Source organism: Anolis sagrei, chromosome Y, assembly GCF_037176765.1.
Source record: "Anolis sagrei isolate rAnoSag1 chromosome Y, rAnoSag1.mat, whole genome shotgun sequence".
NCBI lineage: Eukaryota > Metazoa > Chordata > Lepidosauria > Squamata > Dactyloidae > Anolis > Anolis sagrei.
In genome coordinates this window covers 13063333-13081311 of record NC_090035.1, presented here as the reverse complement: position 1 = coordinate 13081311, position 17979 = coordinate 13063333, and positions in this window count along the sequence as shown.

The following is a 17979-nucleotide window of genomic DNA, read 5'->3' as shown; positions in this document are numbered from 1 at the left end:
TGATGGAATCCTGGGAGTTGTAGTTTGGTAATGCACCAGAACTTTGGGGCATTGCCAAGCTGCAGCTCCTGGGATTGCTTAGCGTTGAGCTAGTTAAAAGTGGTATCAAACTGCCTTAATCTTACAGTGTAGCAGCTGCACCCGAAGCTGTGGTGTACGTAGGCAGACGCTTGTTTATCCTTTCAATTTCATCCTCATTTTTTTTAAAAACGTCTGTTATGAAGATGATCGAGTCTATTTGGAGCCCGGCAGCAAAATGAGGTGTGATGAGCATTTCCAGTGCCATCTCTCCATATATTAATCTCACTCGCCGTAAACACATTTCCTTCCTCCTGGTGAAAGAAAGCTGAAAACTTGGCACGGGAACTAAAGCAGTTTCCCATCAATTTGTCCTCAGCTCACTGAACAGGTAGATTAGCATGGGAAGGAGCTGAATTGCGGGAGGAAAATTAAATTTTTTAGAGGCCGGCGGGGAAAGTCTGGATCGTTTGGGGTTTTTGACCCCTCTCTTTGGTTTTGGAATGTGTTTTGAAAGAAATGTTGGAGCTTGCAGGGTCTTCATTCACACGCATGTGTTGACTTGAACTGCTCCAGTGTACGACATCCTCGGAGCTGTAGTTCGACAACGACATGCTACAACTCCTGGGATGCCCTAGCACTAGGCCATGGCAGTTCAAGTGGTGCCGAACTGTATTTATTCTACAGTGTAGATGGGAAATTATAATTTGGGGAAGAGATGCGAGCCGTGCAGAAGAAGGGTAAGCAATTGATCAACTAGGGACTATGACTTCCCTTGAACCTGTGGATGTCTTTGGCTTCACACTATTGACTCAAGTTCAGCTTGTGGTCTCCTGAGACTCCTATATAGATCCAAGTATGTATATATGTTTATTGGTTTGTTATTGGCTTGATGTATCTGGACCAAACTTGCTACACAGACTCTTAAAAATCCTTGCAGGATTTCAAATACAAGATTCATCCCAATTTGGGCCAAAGGCCCCCAAAATTAAAAAAAGAACAGAGAAAAAAGAGCAGTATATAGATAGAAAGGATTAGCTACTGGCCTATAGGGACGTATGCATGCAATGCTCAAATGTGATCATAAGGGGGCAATATATAGATTGAAAGGATTAGCTACTGGTTTGGTATGTATGCATGCAATGCTCAGTTGAGACCAAAAGGGGGCAATATATAGATAGAAAGGATTAGCTACTGGCCTATAGGAATGTAGGTATGCAACGCTCAGATGTGACCATAAGAGGGCATTATATAGAGAGAAAGGATTAGCAACTGACTGATAGGTATGTCTGTATGCAACGCTCAGACGAGACCATAAGGGGGAAATATATAAATAGAAAGGATTAGCTACTGGCCTATAGGAATGTAGGCATGCAACACTCAGATGTGACCATAAGAAGGCATTATATAGATATAAAGGATTAGCTACTGACTTGTAGGTATGTATGCATGCAATGCTCAGATGAGATCATAAGGGGGAAATATAGAAATGATTAGCTACTGGCCTATAGGAATGTAGGTATGCAACACGATGTGACCATAAGAGGGCATTATATAGATAAAAGGATTAACTACTGGTATGCATGCATGTAATGCTCAGATGAGATCATAAGGGGGCAATATATAAATAGAAAAGATTAGCTACTGGCCTGTAGGAATGTAGGTATGCAACACTCAGATGAAACCACAAGAGGACATTATATAGATAGAAAGGATTAGCTACTGGCTGTGAGGTATCCATGCATGTAATACTCAGATGCAACCATTAGAGGACAGTATATTGATGGAAAGGATTCGCTACCGGTTTATAGGTATGCATGCATGCAATGCTCAGAGGCAACCATAAAGAAGAAAAATATAAATAGAAAGGATTAGCTACTGGTTGACAAAATGAGGGAGGAATCCCATCCCTGAAGGCCAAAGCAGGGACATCCACTCCATAAGAAAGTAAGCAATTGAATGAAGATAATTCTACAAGGCTGAGAGAGTGTGACTTCCCAGAAAAGGCTGGTTGAAGGAAGAGAAAGGAAAGGGGAAAAGGAACGAGAAAAGGAAAGGAAGGGAAGAGAAAGGAATGAAGGAAGAGGGAGGAATGTATGAATGTATTGTCGAAAGCTTTTATGGCTGGAATCACGGTGTTGTTGTGAATTTTCCAGACTTTATAGCCATGTTCCAGAAGCATTCTCTCCTGACATTTTGCCTGCAACTATGGCAGGTGTCCTCAGAGGTTGTGAGGACCTCACAACCTCTGAGGATGCCTGCCATAGATGCAGGTGAAACGTCAGGAGAGAATGCTTCTGGAACATGGCCATACAGCCTTGAAAACTCACTACTGAATGTATGAATGTTTATATAATGCTGCTCAAGTGCTCCCCCCCCCCTTTTTTTGCATGGTTTAAATTTCCTTCTCAAAATTGTCCTTTCTGTGTGTGTATATCTATGTGTGTGTGTGTGTGTGTGTGTGTGTGCATGTGCATGTCTGTGTATATATGTGTGTGTATGTCTTCTTTACCTTCCTTCTCTGCATAAAAGCACCCAGCTAGTAATGGTTTCAGGAGACTGTGTCCTTTTTGAAAGCAATGATTTGGAAGGTTACTGGAGTCGGGCTTCGCTCTTGTCTAGACGGGCCGAAAGAGACTGCAAATCAATTTCAAGTTTTATTAGCGGCGACGTAATTCTACATCAAATCACACACGCCAGCCCTTGGCCAAAAGGAGAGTATTTCTATGAATAATTTCGGAAGACTTTTTCCCCCTCTTTCAGATCAGAGAAGATCAGAGGCGGCCGCTTTGGAAAGAATGGGGCTATTATGGGGAATAAAAGAAAAGCTCCCAGTGAATTAAAAGAGAGAAAGGAAGATAAAATAGCTTCCTTATTGAATGTGACTTTACCATCCATCTCTACAGGTTGACTTTGATTCGTTGACTTCTAAGGGTGGGTCTACACTGTGGAATTAATGCAGTTTGGCACAGCTTTAACAGCCATGACCCAAGACTATGGGATCCTGGGAGTTGTAGTTTTGCATGGTCCATAATGATCTCTGTCTAGATCTACAGTATAGATTTAATATAGTTTGGAACGTCTTCAACTGCTATGGCTCAGTACTATGGAGCCTGGGAGTTGTAGTTTTGCATGGTTCATAATGATCTCTGTCTAGATCTACAGTATAGATTTAATACAGTTTGGAACGACTTCAAGTGCTATGCCTCAGTGCTATGGAACCTGGGAGTTGTAGTTTTGCATGGTTCATAATGATCTCTGTCTAGATCTACAGTATAGATTTAATATAGTTTGGAACGTCTTCAACTGCTATGGCTCAGTACTATGGAGCCTGGGAGTTGTAGTTTTGCATGGTTCATAATGATCTCTGTCTAGATCTACAGTATAGATTTAATACAGTTTGGAACGACTTCAAGTGCTATGCCTCAGTGCTATGGAACCTGGGAGTTGTAGTTTTGCATGGTTCATAATGATCTCTGTCTAGATCTATGGTAAAGGTTGTCCCTTGACATTAAGTCCAGTCCTGTCTCACTCTGGGAAGTGGTGCTCATCTCAATTTCTAAGCCGAAGAGCCAGCATTGTCTGCAGACACCTTCAAGGTCATGTGGCCGGCATGACTGCATGGAGTGCCATTACCTTCCTGTCGGAGCAGTACCTATTGATCTACTCATATTTGTATGTTTTCGAACTGCTGGGTTGGCAGAAGCTGGGGCTGACAGCAGAAGCTCATGCCGCTCCCCAGATTCGAACCTGCAACCTTTCAATTAGCAAGTTCAGCAGCTCAGCGGTTTAACACCACTGCGCCACTGGGGCAGATCCAAACATCCAAAGAAGTCCTTTGGAATCACTTTAACTGCTATGGCTCAGTGCTATGCAACTCTGGGAGTTGTAGTTTGGCGAGGCCCTGACCCTTCTCTTGCCAATTCTGCTGGGGCCTCTGCAAACTACAAATCCAAGGATGCTATTGCATTGAGCAGGAAATATCTTTTTTTTAAAAAATTAGCAAAACCCCACACCTTTCTCTGAGGCCCCTTCTACACTGTCATATAAAATCTAGATTATCTGTCTTGAACTGGATTATATGGCAGTGTAGACTCATATAATCTAGTTCAAAGCAGATAGTCTGAATTTTATATGACGTTGTAGATGGGCCCTAGCTATTATCTAATCCAATTTGAAACTGCATTCTTTGACAGTGCGGATGGGGCCAAAAAGGCCTCATTCAGTGCTTTTATGGGCCAATTCCCTACTTGTGCATCCAATAAATAACAACAATAACAATAATTCATAAAGCAAAGGCCAAGGAACTGAGGCTCTGCATCTGCAAAATACAAAGAGTTAATGCACTCCTTGGAACAATGGAGAAGCAATTACTGCTAGACAACACAAAGCTGTTAAAGCAGACAAAAGCAGGATGACAATTAATTTAAAGCCTTATTAAATGGCAATATTACAACATGTAGCCAGATGAATGGCTCTATGTGAGTGTGAATTGTGCAGGAAAAAAAAGGGGGGGGGGGAGCCAGGCAATTTGGTGCGAAACAAAGGCTCTGGAGGCATCGTAAAGGCGGACCAGTTTATTACTGTGTAACGGGCTGATAAGTTCATCAAATCAAACGGCAGCCCATGAAAAGTTTATGCCAGTGATGGGAGGAAAAAAATGCAAATTTCCAGGTGTTCATTGATTGCATCACTCAGTGTCCTGTATCAGCTCAGGATGATGGGAGTTGCAATCCAACAACGTTTGGAAGACCCAAATTGCCAAGGCCGGCATCCTGCAAGACAGAAATGGCATTGCGTAAATTTTATTTATCGTTGAACGTTTGTATCCATTCACAAGCATTTAATTGGTTTTTGCATCTGTCTTATTTTAATTTTTTATTAGGTGTGTTATCTTTGGTAAGCCGCCTTGAGTTCCTATGGGGAGAAAGATGGCATAGAAATAACAACAATAGCAACAACAACAACAACAGAAGGCTAAAGGCCTTGGAAGGCCCTCTGGTGGCACAGTGAGTTAAACCACTGAGCTGCTGAACTTGCTGACCAAAAGGTTGGTGGTTTGAATCCAGAAATGGGGTGAGCTTCTGCTTTAAGCCCCAGCTTCTGCCAACCTAGCAGTTCAAAAACATGCAAATGTGAACAGATCAGTAGGTACTGCTTATGCAGGAAGATAACGGCGCTCCATGCAGTCATGCTCGCTGCATGACCTTGGAGGCGTCTATGGACAACGCCGGCTCTTCGGCTTAGAAATTGAGACAAGCACCATCCCCCAGAGTTGGACAAGACTAGACTTAATGTCAGGGGAAACCTTTACCTTTACCTTAAAGGACTTGAGAAACTACGACTCCTAGGCTTCCATAGCACTAAACCATGGCACTGAAAGTGAGGCCAAACTGCATTAATTCTACAATGTACAGGAAATAATAATAATAATAATAATAATAATGGACGGTTAAAGAACTTGGGAAACTATAACTCCTAGGCTTTCATGGCACTAAACCATGGCACTGAAAGTGAGGCCAAACTGCATTAATTCTAAAATGTAGATGCTCTGTGTGTACATTTGACAGGAAATGATGATGATGATGATGATGATGATGATGATGATAGAAGGTTGAAGGTCTTAGGAAACTGTAACTCCCAGGATTCCATAGCACTGAGGCATGGGAGTTAAAGTGCGGCCAAACCACATTAATTCTATGGTATAGATACACTGTGTTCTGCACATGAACATGTGTCAGTAAAATAATAATAATAATAATAATAATAATAATAATAATAATAGGGAAGTGTCCGACATGTGATCAAATACAAAAGCCAGCATAGTGATCTTGTTTGCTGTGTACTAATCTTGTTGTGTATCCAACAACAACAACAACAACAACAACAACAACAATAATAGGGAAGTGTCCGATGTGTGATCCAATGCAACAGCTAGCATTGTGATCTTGTTTGCTGTGTACTAATCTTGTTGTGCATACAACAACAACAACAACAACAACAACAATAATAATAGGGAAGTGTCCGACATGTGAGCAAATACAAAAGCCAGCATAGTGATCTTGTTTGCTGTGTACTAATCTTGTTGTGTATCCAACAACAACAACAACAACAATAATAGGGAAGTGTCGGACATGTGATCAAATACAAAAGCCAGCATAGTGATCTTGTTTGCTGTGTACTAATCTTGTTGTGTATCCAACAACAACAACAACAACAACAACAACAACAATAATAGGGAAGTGTCCGATGTGTGATCCAATGCAACAGCTAGCATTGTGATCTTGTTTGCTGTGTACTAATCTTGTTGTGCATACAACAACAACAACAACAACAACAACAATAATAATAGGGAAGTGTCCGACATGTGAGCAAATACAAAAGCCAGCATAGTGATCTTGTTTGCTGTGTACTAATCTTGTTGTGTATCCAACAACAACAACAACAACAACAACAATAATAGGGAAGTGTCGGACATGTGATCAAATACAAAAGCCAGCATAGTGATCTTGTTTACTGTGTACTAATCTTGTTGTGTATCCAACAACAACAACAACAACAACAACAATAATAATAGGGAAGTGTCGGACATGTGATCAAATACAAAAGCCAGCATAGTGATCTTGTTTGCTGTGTACTAATCTTGTTGTGCATCCAACAACAACAACAACAATAATAATAATAGGGAAGTGTCCGATGTGTGATCCAATGCAACAGCTAGCATAGTGATCTTGTTTGCTGTGTACTAATCTTGTTGTGTATCCAATAATAATAATAATAATAATAATAATAATAATAATAATAGGGAAGTATCCAATGTGTGATCCAATGCAATAGCTAGCATAGTGATCTTGTTTGCTGTGTACTAATCTTGGTGTGTATATTATTATTGTTGTTGTTGTTGTTGTTGTTGTTATTTTATTAGCTGTACTGGTAACCGGGCTTCTCTGGGTGTAATAGAAGTCCTTTCTAAATAAAACAATGTCTCACGAAAACCACAACAAAATTGGATGCAATGAAAGGGCACCTAGGTCTGGGTTATTGATCGGCGGGCGAAGCCGACCTGAGTTTTGATGGTCGGGAGAAAAGAGGATTTATGCTTTCCAATCCATCTTCATATCAGCGGCTCTGCCGGGGAAGCATCCATCATCCCTTCGCTTCCTCAGAGGAGGTGGATAGGTGCTGATCTGGTCCCTCGCTGGCCATTTATCTTCCGCCGAAAAAATCCGTTTGGCCCTTGGCTACTTCTCTGCAAAGTGAGGCTTGGCTCCGGCGCAGAAGGGCATAAACGGCAAGGAGACCCCCCCAAGCGGAACAAGCAGGCCCCTTGCAATGAATTACCATTATCATACAGTTATTCATACATATGTTCTGGGTTGGAGCATATGTGACGTATCCCACAGTTGGCAGAACATTGGAAAGTCCACTCTTTTTTTGGACTAGGATGACCACATAATTCCACTCTGGAACTTGCAAACAAGTGGGATTCACATAACTGCAAATTGCCTTTGGATGGGTGCCTTCCTGGTTTCTCCAATCAGAATTTTCTTTGCCAGAGTGACTCAGGAGAGGTTTGCAATGGCCTTCCTCTGAGGTTTAGAGAGTGAGGTCAGGTGTGCATCCTCCAGGATTGCTTGAGTTGTGCCTTTCTGTATGCTCAAATGGGGTTGGATTAGATGACCCTTGGAGTTGCTTCCAGCCCTCAGATTCTGTTTAAAAGCTAGGTTATGTTAAAATCAACTGCCTTGTAGGATGGTGAACTTTTCTTCTTTGGAGGTCTTTCAACAGAGGCTGAATGATCATCTTTCAGGAGAGATTTAGTTGTGTCCTGCATGGCCAAATGGACTAGATGGCCTTTGAGGTCCCTTTCAATGGCCTAGGCCCTTTCCTTGCTGCCATATAATGCAGTTCAAAGCAGATAATCTGGATTTTATATGACAGTGTAGAAGGGGACCTTGATGGCATTTGGGGTCCCTTCCTGTGGAGTAGATTGCCTTTGGGGTCCCTTTCAATGGATTAGATGGCCTGTCGGGACCATTCTAAGCCTAGGATCCTATAATAGTAGATCAGACTGCCTCAAAGGGTGATGGACTCTCAGTTTCTGGAAGTCTTTGAAGAGAGCTTGGATGGACATCACTGAGGAGTGGTTTAGTTGTACATGGACAAATGAGAATAGACTAAATTCTCTTGAGGTCCTTTGATTCCATCCTTCCAGCCCACATAAGAGTCCCTTCCAATGGACTAGATGGCCTTTGGGCTCCTTTACAATGGACTAGATGGCCTTTGGGCTTCTTTCCAATGGACTAGATGGCCTAGCGGGACCATTCTAAGTCTAGGATCCTATAATAGTAGAACCGACTGCCTCAAAAGGTGGCGAACTCTCTGTTTTTGGAAGTCTTTGAAGAAAGCTTGGATGGACATCACCGAAGAGTGGTTTAGTTGTACATGGACAAATGAGAATAGACTAAATTCTCTTAAGATCCTTTGATTCCATCCTCCCAGCCCACATGAGAGTCCCTTCATATGGTCTAGATGGCCTTTGGGGTTTCTTCTAATGGCCTAGATGGCCTTAGGAGTCCCTTTGAATGGTCTAGATGGCCTTGGGGGTCTCTTGCAATTGATTACACAGCCTTAGGAGTCCCTTCCAATGGACTAGATGGCCTTTAGGGTCCCTTCCAATTGATTAGATGGGCTGTGGGGACCGTTCCAACTCTAGGATCCTATAATCGTAGAACAGACTGCCTCAAAAGGTGGTGAACTCTCTGTTTTTAGAAGTCTTTGAAGAGAGCTTGGATGGACATCCCCGAGGAGTGGTTTAGTTGTACATGGACAAATGAGAATAGACTAAATTCTCTTAAGATCCTTTGATTCCATCCTCCCAGCCCACATGAGAGTCCCTTCATATGGTCTAGATGGCCTTTGAGGTCTCTTGCAATGGACTAGATGGCCTTTGGAGTCTCTTCCAATGGACTACATGGCCTTTGGGGTCTCTTCTAATGGACTAGATGGCCTTAGGAGTCCCTTTGAATGGTCTAGATGGCCTTGGGGGTTTCTTGCAATGGATTACACAGCCTTTGGAGTCCTTTCTAATGGACTAGATGGCCTTTAGGGTCCCTTGCAATGGCTAGATGGCCTTTGGGGTCTCTTCTAATGGACTAGATGGCCTTAGGAATCCCTTTGAATGGTCCAGATGGCCTTGGGGGTTTCTTGCAATGGATCACACAGCCTTTGGAGTCCTTTCCAATGGACTAGATGGCCTTTGGGATCCCTTCCAATGGATTAGATGGGCTGTGGGGACCGTTCCAACTCTAGGATCCTATCATCGTAGAACAGACTGTCTCAAAAGGTGGCGGACTCTTTGTTTTTGGAGGTGTTCCAAGAGAGCTTGGATGAACATCCCCGAGGAGTGGTTTAGTTGTGCATGGCCGAATGCGAATGGACTAGATTTTCTTAAGATCCTTCGATTCCGTCCTCCCAACCCACATGGGAGAACTTCTGCTTACAACAGCCATTATGTTCCATAACGCGCTGCCCCCGCCTCCATCTTCCACTCCTATAATTAGAAAAATTACTTAGATTTAACATGCCTCCAATCTTTTGGCGGCGCAGTAAATGAAATAAGAGATTAGCTGAGCGCAATTACCAAGCTGCAAAGTCAATTTGGCTGATTAAAGTTAAATGTGGGGAAAGGGTGGCTTTTAAACACTATATTTGGCGTCAAAGTCTTCCCTATTTTTTATTTTTTTGGGGAGGGGGAGAAAACTTCACAGCTCGTCTTTCTCATTTGTCAAACACCTTCCTGCAAAACCTGACGAAATGGGGGTCGAAAGGGGGGAGGGAACGAGATATATACTGTTACTGAAGACTACCTGAAGCAGATAATAGATCAGATAATGCGAAAGCGAGAAGCGCTCCCATTAATCTTCATCGCTGGAAGAAATCTCTTAAGAAGTACAGTAGCCATTTATTTTATTTTATTTCTTTATTTTTTGGGGGAGGGAAGAGAGAATTAACATACTTTCAAGAGTTGCTAAATGGGATTTATCACCTTGGGAGAAAGAGGAAGTTGTAAACTTTCGGCCTGAGTGTATCTACACTGTGGGATTAATGCAGTTTGGTCCCATATCATAAACCACCATGACTCAAGCGATAGTTTTCCTGTCTTCAAATACCATTTTAATCACAGTGATACCACTTTAACCTCAGTGACTCATTGCTATGAGATCCTGGGAGTTATCGTTTTCCAAGGGCTTGAGCTTTCTCTGGGTGCATCTACACTGTGGAATGGATGCAGTTTGGTACCACTTTAACAGCCATAGCTCAATGTTATGGGATCCTGGGAGTGATAGTTTCCCAAGGTCTTGAGCCTCCACTGGGTGCATTCATACTGTGGAATGGATGCAGTGTGGTACGACTTTAATAGCCATAGATCAATGCTATGGGATCCTGGGTGTTATAGTTTCCCAAGGTCTTGAGCCTCCTCTGGGTGCATCCACACTGTGGAATGGATGCAGTTTGGTACCACTTTAACAGCCATGGCTCGGTGCTATGGGATCCTGGGAGATACAGTTTCCAAGATCTTGAGTCTCCTCTGGGTGCATCTACACTGTGGAATGGATGCAGTTGGGTACCACTTTAACAGCCATAGCTCTATGCTATGGGATCCTGGGAATTACAGTTTCCAAGGTCTTGAGCCCCCTCTGGGTGCATCCACACTGTGGAATGGATGCAATTTGGTACCACTTTAACAGCCATGGCTTGATGCTATGGGATCCTGGGATTTACAGTTTCCAAGGCCTTGAGTCTCCTCTGCGTGCATCTACACTGTGGAACGGATGCAGTTTGGTACCATTTTAACAGCCATAACTCAGTGCTATGGGATCCGGAGAGTTACAATTTCCCAAGGTCTTGAGATTTTCCGGTCAAACTACAACTCCCATGTTGAGTTATGCTAAACATGGTGCAAAACCGCAATAATGCTGTAGTGTAGATGCACTCTAGGCCTTTGATGAAGGTTCAAAACAGTATTCTTGCTATATTATGGAGTCTAGGGGTGCATCCCCAGTTTTGAATGAATGCAGTTTGATGCCAGTTTAATTGCTATAGAATAATGGGACTTGTAGTTTCATAGAATCATAAAATCAAAGAGTTGGAAGAGACCTCATGGGCCATCCAGTCCAACCCCATTCTGCCAAGAAGCAGGAATATTGCATTGAAGTCACCCCTGACAGATGGCCATCCAACCTCTGTTTAAAAGCTTCCAAAGAAGGAGCCTCCACCACACTCTGGGGCAGAGAGTTCCACTGCTGAACGGCTCTCACAATCAGGAAGTTTGTCCTCATGTTCTGATAGAATCTCCTCTCTTGTAGTTTGAAGCCATTGTTCCATTGCGTCCTAGTCTCCAAAGAAGCAGAAAACAAACTTGCTCCCTCCTCCCTGTGGCTTCCTCTCACATATTTATACATGGCTATCATATCTCCTCTCAGCCTTCTCTTCTTCAGGCTAAACATGCCCAGCTCCTTAAGCCGCTCCTCATAGGGCTTGTTCTCCAGACCCTTTATCATTTGAGTCGCCCTCCTCTGGACACATTCCAGCTTGTCAATATCTCTCTTGAATTGTGGTGCCCAGAATTGGACACAATATTCCAGGTGTGGTCTAACCAAAGCAGAATAGAGGGGTAGCATTACTTCCCTAGATCTAGACACTATTCTCCTATTGATGCAGGCCAAAATCCCATTGGCTTTTTTTTGCCAAAGATCTTGTCCAAAGATCTTAGTTTGACAAGATCTTTCCTTCCCAAGAGTGCCTCACCAAACTACAGCTCCTGGGATCCCAGAGGGTTGATCCACCGAAGTTAAAGCAGTTCCAAACTACATTAATTCTACATTGCAGGTGCATCCTCACTATCTCACCAGGCTTTCATGATTCCACAGCCTTGCGCCATGGCAGTTAAAGTGATGCCAAACTGCATTTATTCGAGTATCGATGCAGCCTGAGCCATACTTAGCCCTTTAAACTCCTTGCAAAAGTTGCTCTTTGTTTTTGCAAATGTGCAACTGTGTTTGTAAGTGCGTAATAGGTCAAGAGGCGGGTGAATGATCCAGCCGAAAGGATAAATGCTTATCTCCTTTGCGGCTGGCTTTTGTCAAGGCCTTGATCTATGATCCCAGGTTTCTGCGATGCCCCATCAGCCGGAGACAAACATCATGATGGATCTCTCCAATTCTGCAGTACGTCCTGGCAATAGACCTTGGGCCCCCGGCCTGCTGCGTCGGCACATCTCTCCCGGCTGCTGTGCTGATCCCCCCCCCCCACACACACTTTTAACACCTCTCCGAACAATAAAGACAAATCTCCACACTCTTATCTTCCTTCCTTTCAAACCTCGTAACAAGAGGAAAAGCTTCTACGTGTTCTTCTCCTTTCAAATCCTCCCCCCCCCCAAACTGTTGAAGGTCCTTGTTGGGTTGGACTGGCCCATTTCTTTTAAAAGAGGGTGCATTTTGGGTTCTCTAAACTGATGTCTTGGCAATGGGAAACTTCCTTTAGACAAGAAATGGGAAAGAAGGGAAGCAGTTGCCTATTCCTTGTGGTTTCCATTCTATGGCATGATGAAAGATGGGCCTGTCCTCCCAGCCCAGCATTGGGACCTTGGGGGAACTGGGTGTCAGACCATCAGAAAACACAGTATTTTCTGTTAGTTATGATGGTTCTGTGTGGGAAGTTTGGCCCAGTTCTGTTGGTGGGGTTCAGAATGCTCTTTGATTGTAGGTGAACTATAAATCTCAGCAACTACAACCCCCAAATGTCAAGGTCTATTTTCCCCAAACTTCCCCAGTGTTCACATTTGGGCATATGGAGTATTTGTGCCAAGTTTGGTCCAGATCCATCACTGTCTGAGTCCACAGTGCGCTCTGGATGTAGGTGAACTACAATTCCAAAACTCACGGTCAATGCCCACCAAACCATTCCAGTATTTTCCATTGGTCAGGGGAGTTTCATGTGTCAAGATTGGTTCAATTCCATTGTTGGTGGAATTCAGAATGCTCTTTGATTGTAGGTGAACTATAAATCCCAGCAACTACAACTCCCAAATGTCAAGGTCTATTTTCCACAAACTCCACCAGTGATCACATTTGGGCATATTGAGTATTTGTTCCAAGTTTGGTCCAGATCCATCATTGTTTGAGTCTACAGTGCATTCTGGATGTAGATGAACGACAACTCCAAAACTCAAGGTCAATGCCAACCAAACCATTCCAGTATTTTCCGTTGGTCAAGAGAAATTGGTTCAATTCCATTGTTGGTGGAGTTCAGAATGCCCTTTGATAGTAGGTGAACTATAAATCCCAGCAACTACCACTCCCAAAAGACAAAATCAATCCCCCCCCCCCCCCCCAACGCCACTAGTATTCAAATTTGGGCACTGTATTGGGTATTTGTGCCAAATTTGGTCCAGTGACTGAAAATACATCCGGCATATCATATATTTCCATTATGATTCATAAAAGTAGCAAAATTACAGTTATGAAGTAGCAATGAAAATAATGTTATGTTTCGGGGTCACCACAACATGAGGAACTGTATTAAGGGGTTGCGGCATTAGGAAGGTGGAGAAACACTGCTTTACAGTGATACCTTGGCAATGGGGTGCTTCCTTTTGGCAAGAAATGAGAAAGGAAGGAAGCAGTTGCCTCTTCTTTGTGGTTTCCATTCCATGGCATGATGAAAGATGTGGCAGTCCCCTCAGCCAAATCAGGGATCGGGTTGTGACCCCAGTCAATCAGGGAATGAGCATTTTTCTCTTGTTTGGGGTTTCCATACCATGCCATGATGAAAGAAGGGTGCATTTTCACCTCCCAGCCAATCTGGGACCAGGTAATGACCCTTGATTGGCTGGGATAACACCTTGATCCTTAGATCATGTCAGCCTTGATAATTCAGGAAATCTCTTAAACAGGCTTCGAATGGCACCCGCTCAGTCCATCCTCTTTTCCCGCCTCTCTTCTGATCCTGCATGAGTCATGAAAAGGACCCAAGTGGAACATGGCAGGGAATCAAAGCAGAACAACACCGCTCGCAGTTACAAAAAGAAAGCGAAAAAAAGAATCTGGTATATGTTTTTAAGTGGCAGCTGAAGAGCCAGCATCATCGCTAGTTTAGAAAATGATTTTTGGCACTCCACAGCCAAATCTGAAATCCTGAACCATCGCTGCTGATCATAACTGTATTTCCCATGATTGAGTCAAGACAAAGTGGTCTCAAGCTGCATTCTCCAGTGTAGATGTAACCTAAGCCATACCCAAATATTACTTGGTTCCTGATTGGCTGGGAGATGTGACCTATCTTTCACCATGCAACCAAGAGGCAAGTATCTGATTACTGATTGGCTGGGATCACTTCCAGATTGGTTGCAGTCACTACCTAATCCTTGATTGGCAGGGATTACTATTTGATCCTTGATTGGCTGGAAGACGTAACCCATCTTTCATCAAGCAAACAAGAGGCAAGTATCTCATTCCTGATTGGTAAAGATCACTTCCAGATCTCTGATTGGCAGTGATCACTACCCAATCTCTGATTGGTTGGGATAACTACTGATTAGCTGAGATCACTACTTGCTAGGTTTCAGTCAATATCTGATCCCTGATTGCCTGGGGTTACTACTTGATTCCTGATTGACTGGAATCCCTAACAGATCCTCCCTTAGTTGGGATCTCTACCCAATCCTCTGATTGATTGGGATCACTACCCAATCCCTGATTAGATGAGGTCACTACTTGATTGTCATCACTACCTGATCCCAAATTGGCAGGGATTACTACTTGACCTCTGATTGCCTGGGATCACTAACTGATCCTTGCTTGGTTGGGATCACTAACTGATCCTTGCTTGGTTGGGATCACTACCTGATCCCCTGATTAGCTGAGATCACTACTTGATTGGTTGCCATCACTACTGACCACCTGCTGCAATGCAACCTGAGCCCTGCCACATGCACCATGGAGGACCTTCTTGCAGCAACACCAGAAGCACTCCAAGTGGCCAGATACTGGTCAAAGGACATTTAACCAACTACCAAACTCACAAGATTTTTCTGTCTGTATGTTTTGTTCTGTTAGAAATGTAATATATAATGGACTGGTTGCTCTGACACGACAAAAAAAATAAATAACCTGATCCCTAATTGCCAGGGATTACTACTTGATCCCTGATTGGCTGGGATCACTAACTGATCCTTGCTTGGTTGGGATCACTACCTGATCCCCTGATTAGCTGAGATCACTACTTGATTGGTTGCAATCACTACCTGATCCCTAATTGTGAGGCATTACTACTTGATCCCTGATTGGCTGGGATCGCTAACCAATCCCTGCTTGGTTGGGATCATTACCCGATCCCCTGATCACCAACTGAACTTTGATTGGCTGGGATCACTATGTGTCAGTGTATGTATAAACCAGGGGTCCTCAAACTAAGGCCCGGGGGCTGGATGCGGCCCTCCAAAGTCTATTTACCCGGCCCTCGCTCAGGGTCAACCTAAGTCTGAAACAACTTGAAATCACACAACAACAACAATCTTATCTCATCAGCCAAAAGCAGGCCCAAACTTCCCATTAAAATACTAAGTTTATATTTGTTAAAACTGTTCTTCATTTTTATTATTGTATTTCTTTTAAGTATTTTTTTTGCGCACTACAAATAAGATCTGTGCAGTGTGCATAGGAATTCATTCATAGTTGTTTTTTTTCCAAATTATAATCTGGCCTTCCAACAGTTTGAGGGACTGTGAACTGGCCCTCTGTTTAAAAGGTTTGAGGACCCCTGGTATAAACCTACTTCAAATCTTCATCATGTTGGCCATTGCTTGGTTAAGATGCCCTTTCTTTGCTGCTCCTGCAGCAAAGATGTCTATTTCCTCCGAAATATATGGAGAACTCCATCTGTATCTCTCTTTATTCCTGAGCCAAATACACTCCGGAGTTAGGTGATCGCTGCCCGGCAGGGTGCCTCTCCACTCGGCAACTCTCCTCCGCAGTCCTTGACAAGGAACATGGTGCATTTTTATAAGGCGGTTGATGCTACAAGGTTACGGTCCCTGAAGCCTTCAGGAAACTGCTGAGAGAGAGGGGAAAAATGTCCAATTTGGAGCGTGGCTCTGTCGCTTTCGCAGACTTAGCAGCTGCATTCACTTTTAATGAGGCCCCGGATCCTAAGAGTCTTTGGCGCGCTAATGGGAATGCTGAATTTTTAATCTCTTTATGCATGCGGTGGATGCAACACATAGGTAACGGACACGTTCCCCAGGAAAGGAAAGGAAATCTGAATTTTCTACAAAGAGTCTTTGGAAGAGCCTATTGTGGCCTGAGCTTTTGGCTCTCGAGCAAAACCCGAAGGTATAAAGGATATTTCAAGTGATTGAATGAATATGCATAGAAGGGGGGGGGGGGGGGAGTCTGGATTCCTCATCAAAGGGAACAGAATCCAATGGTCAACCTTGACGTTTGCGGTCAAACACGATCCATTTTTTGCAGGCTCAGTGTTACCTTAGCAGAACTGTATGTCAAAAATAAGAATGTTACCAAGCCTCCAGCAATGCTTTCCTTGCGATGAAAGGACCAAAAGGTGAGCATCCATCCGAAATGCCAAAACGTGGCCTTTCTATCTCGGGCATGCAGGCATTAACCCCGGGAAAACGGGGCAGCATGCAAAGTGCAAAAAGCAACGGCGTAAAGGAACTGAGCAAATCTGACGATTGCCTCGCTGGCCCTGCTTCGACCTTTATATCTTCCAAAGGAAAATGCGGGTGGCATTTCTGATATGCATTTCTGCGCGCGCGCACACACACAGGCACAAATATTCATCCAGAGAAGGACAACCAAAACAATCAAAGGATTGGAAAGCAAACCTTATGAGCAGCTAAAAATGCCTATGGGACTCTAGGATGCATCAAGGGTCCCGATCGAGTCATAGTCCCATTGTATTCTGCTTTGGTCAGAACTTCTTGCCTGGAATCACTTTGTCACAGTTCTCAATTCAAGAAGAATATGAAAGGTGTCCAGAGATGGGTGACCAGCATAGTCTAAACTATAAATCCCTCTGAGGAGCAGCTTCAGGAGCTGGGGATGTTTAGCATAGAGAAATGAAGATTGAGAGAAGGGAGCATAACAGCCATGTTTAGATATTGGAAAGGAAGTCACATTGAGGAAGAGAAAAGCTTGTTTTCTGCTGCCCCGGAGACTGGGACCCAATGGAGCCATGGATCCAAACAGCAAGATGTTGTTGTTGTTGTTGGATATGTAACAAGATTAGTACACAGCAAACAAGATCACTCTATTGGCTTTTGTATTTGTTCACACATCAGACACTTCCTAAGTGTCTATGATTGTGTGACGTATCGGCAGATACTGTGTGCAGATCCCAGTAAGGTGGCCTTCTGCAGCTGACAGATGGTAATTTTGTCAGCGGCGATTGTTTTTATGTGCAGGCCAAGGTCTTTAGGCACTGCACACAGTGTGCCGATCACCACTGGGACCATCTTGACTGCCTTGTTCCAGAGTCTTTGCAGTTCTATCTTTAAATCCTCATATCGTGTAAGCTTTTCCAGTTGCTTCTCATCTATTGTGCTGTCTCATGGGATTGCAACTTCAATTATTCATACTTGCCCCCCCCCCTCCCCCCACGATTGTGAGTTCAGGAATATTGTGCTCCAGAACTCTGTCAGTCTGAATTTGGAAGTACTCGAGTAATTTGACTTGTAGTTTTTCCGTAACCTTTTCCAGCTTGTGATCCCACCAGTTCTTTGTCGCAGGCAGATGGTATTTGTGGCACAAGTTCCAATGGATCATCTAAGCAACGGTGTTATGCCTCTGCTTGTAGCCTATCTGCACGATCTTCTTGCAGCAGCCGAGGATGTGATCTATTGTTTCATCTGCTTCCTTGCAGAATCTACACTTGGGA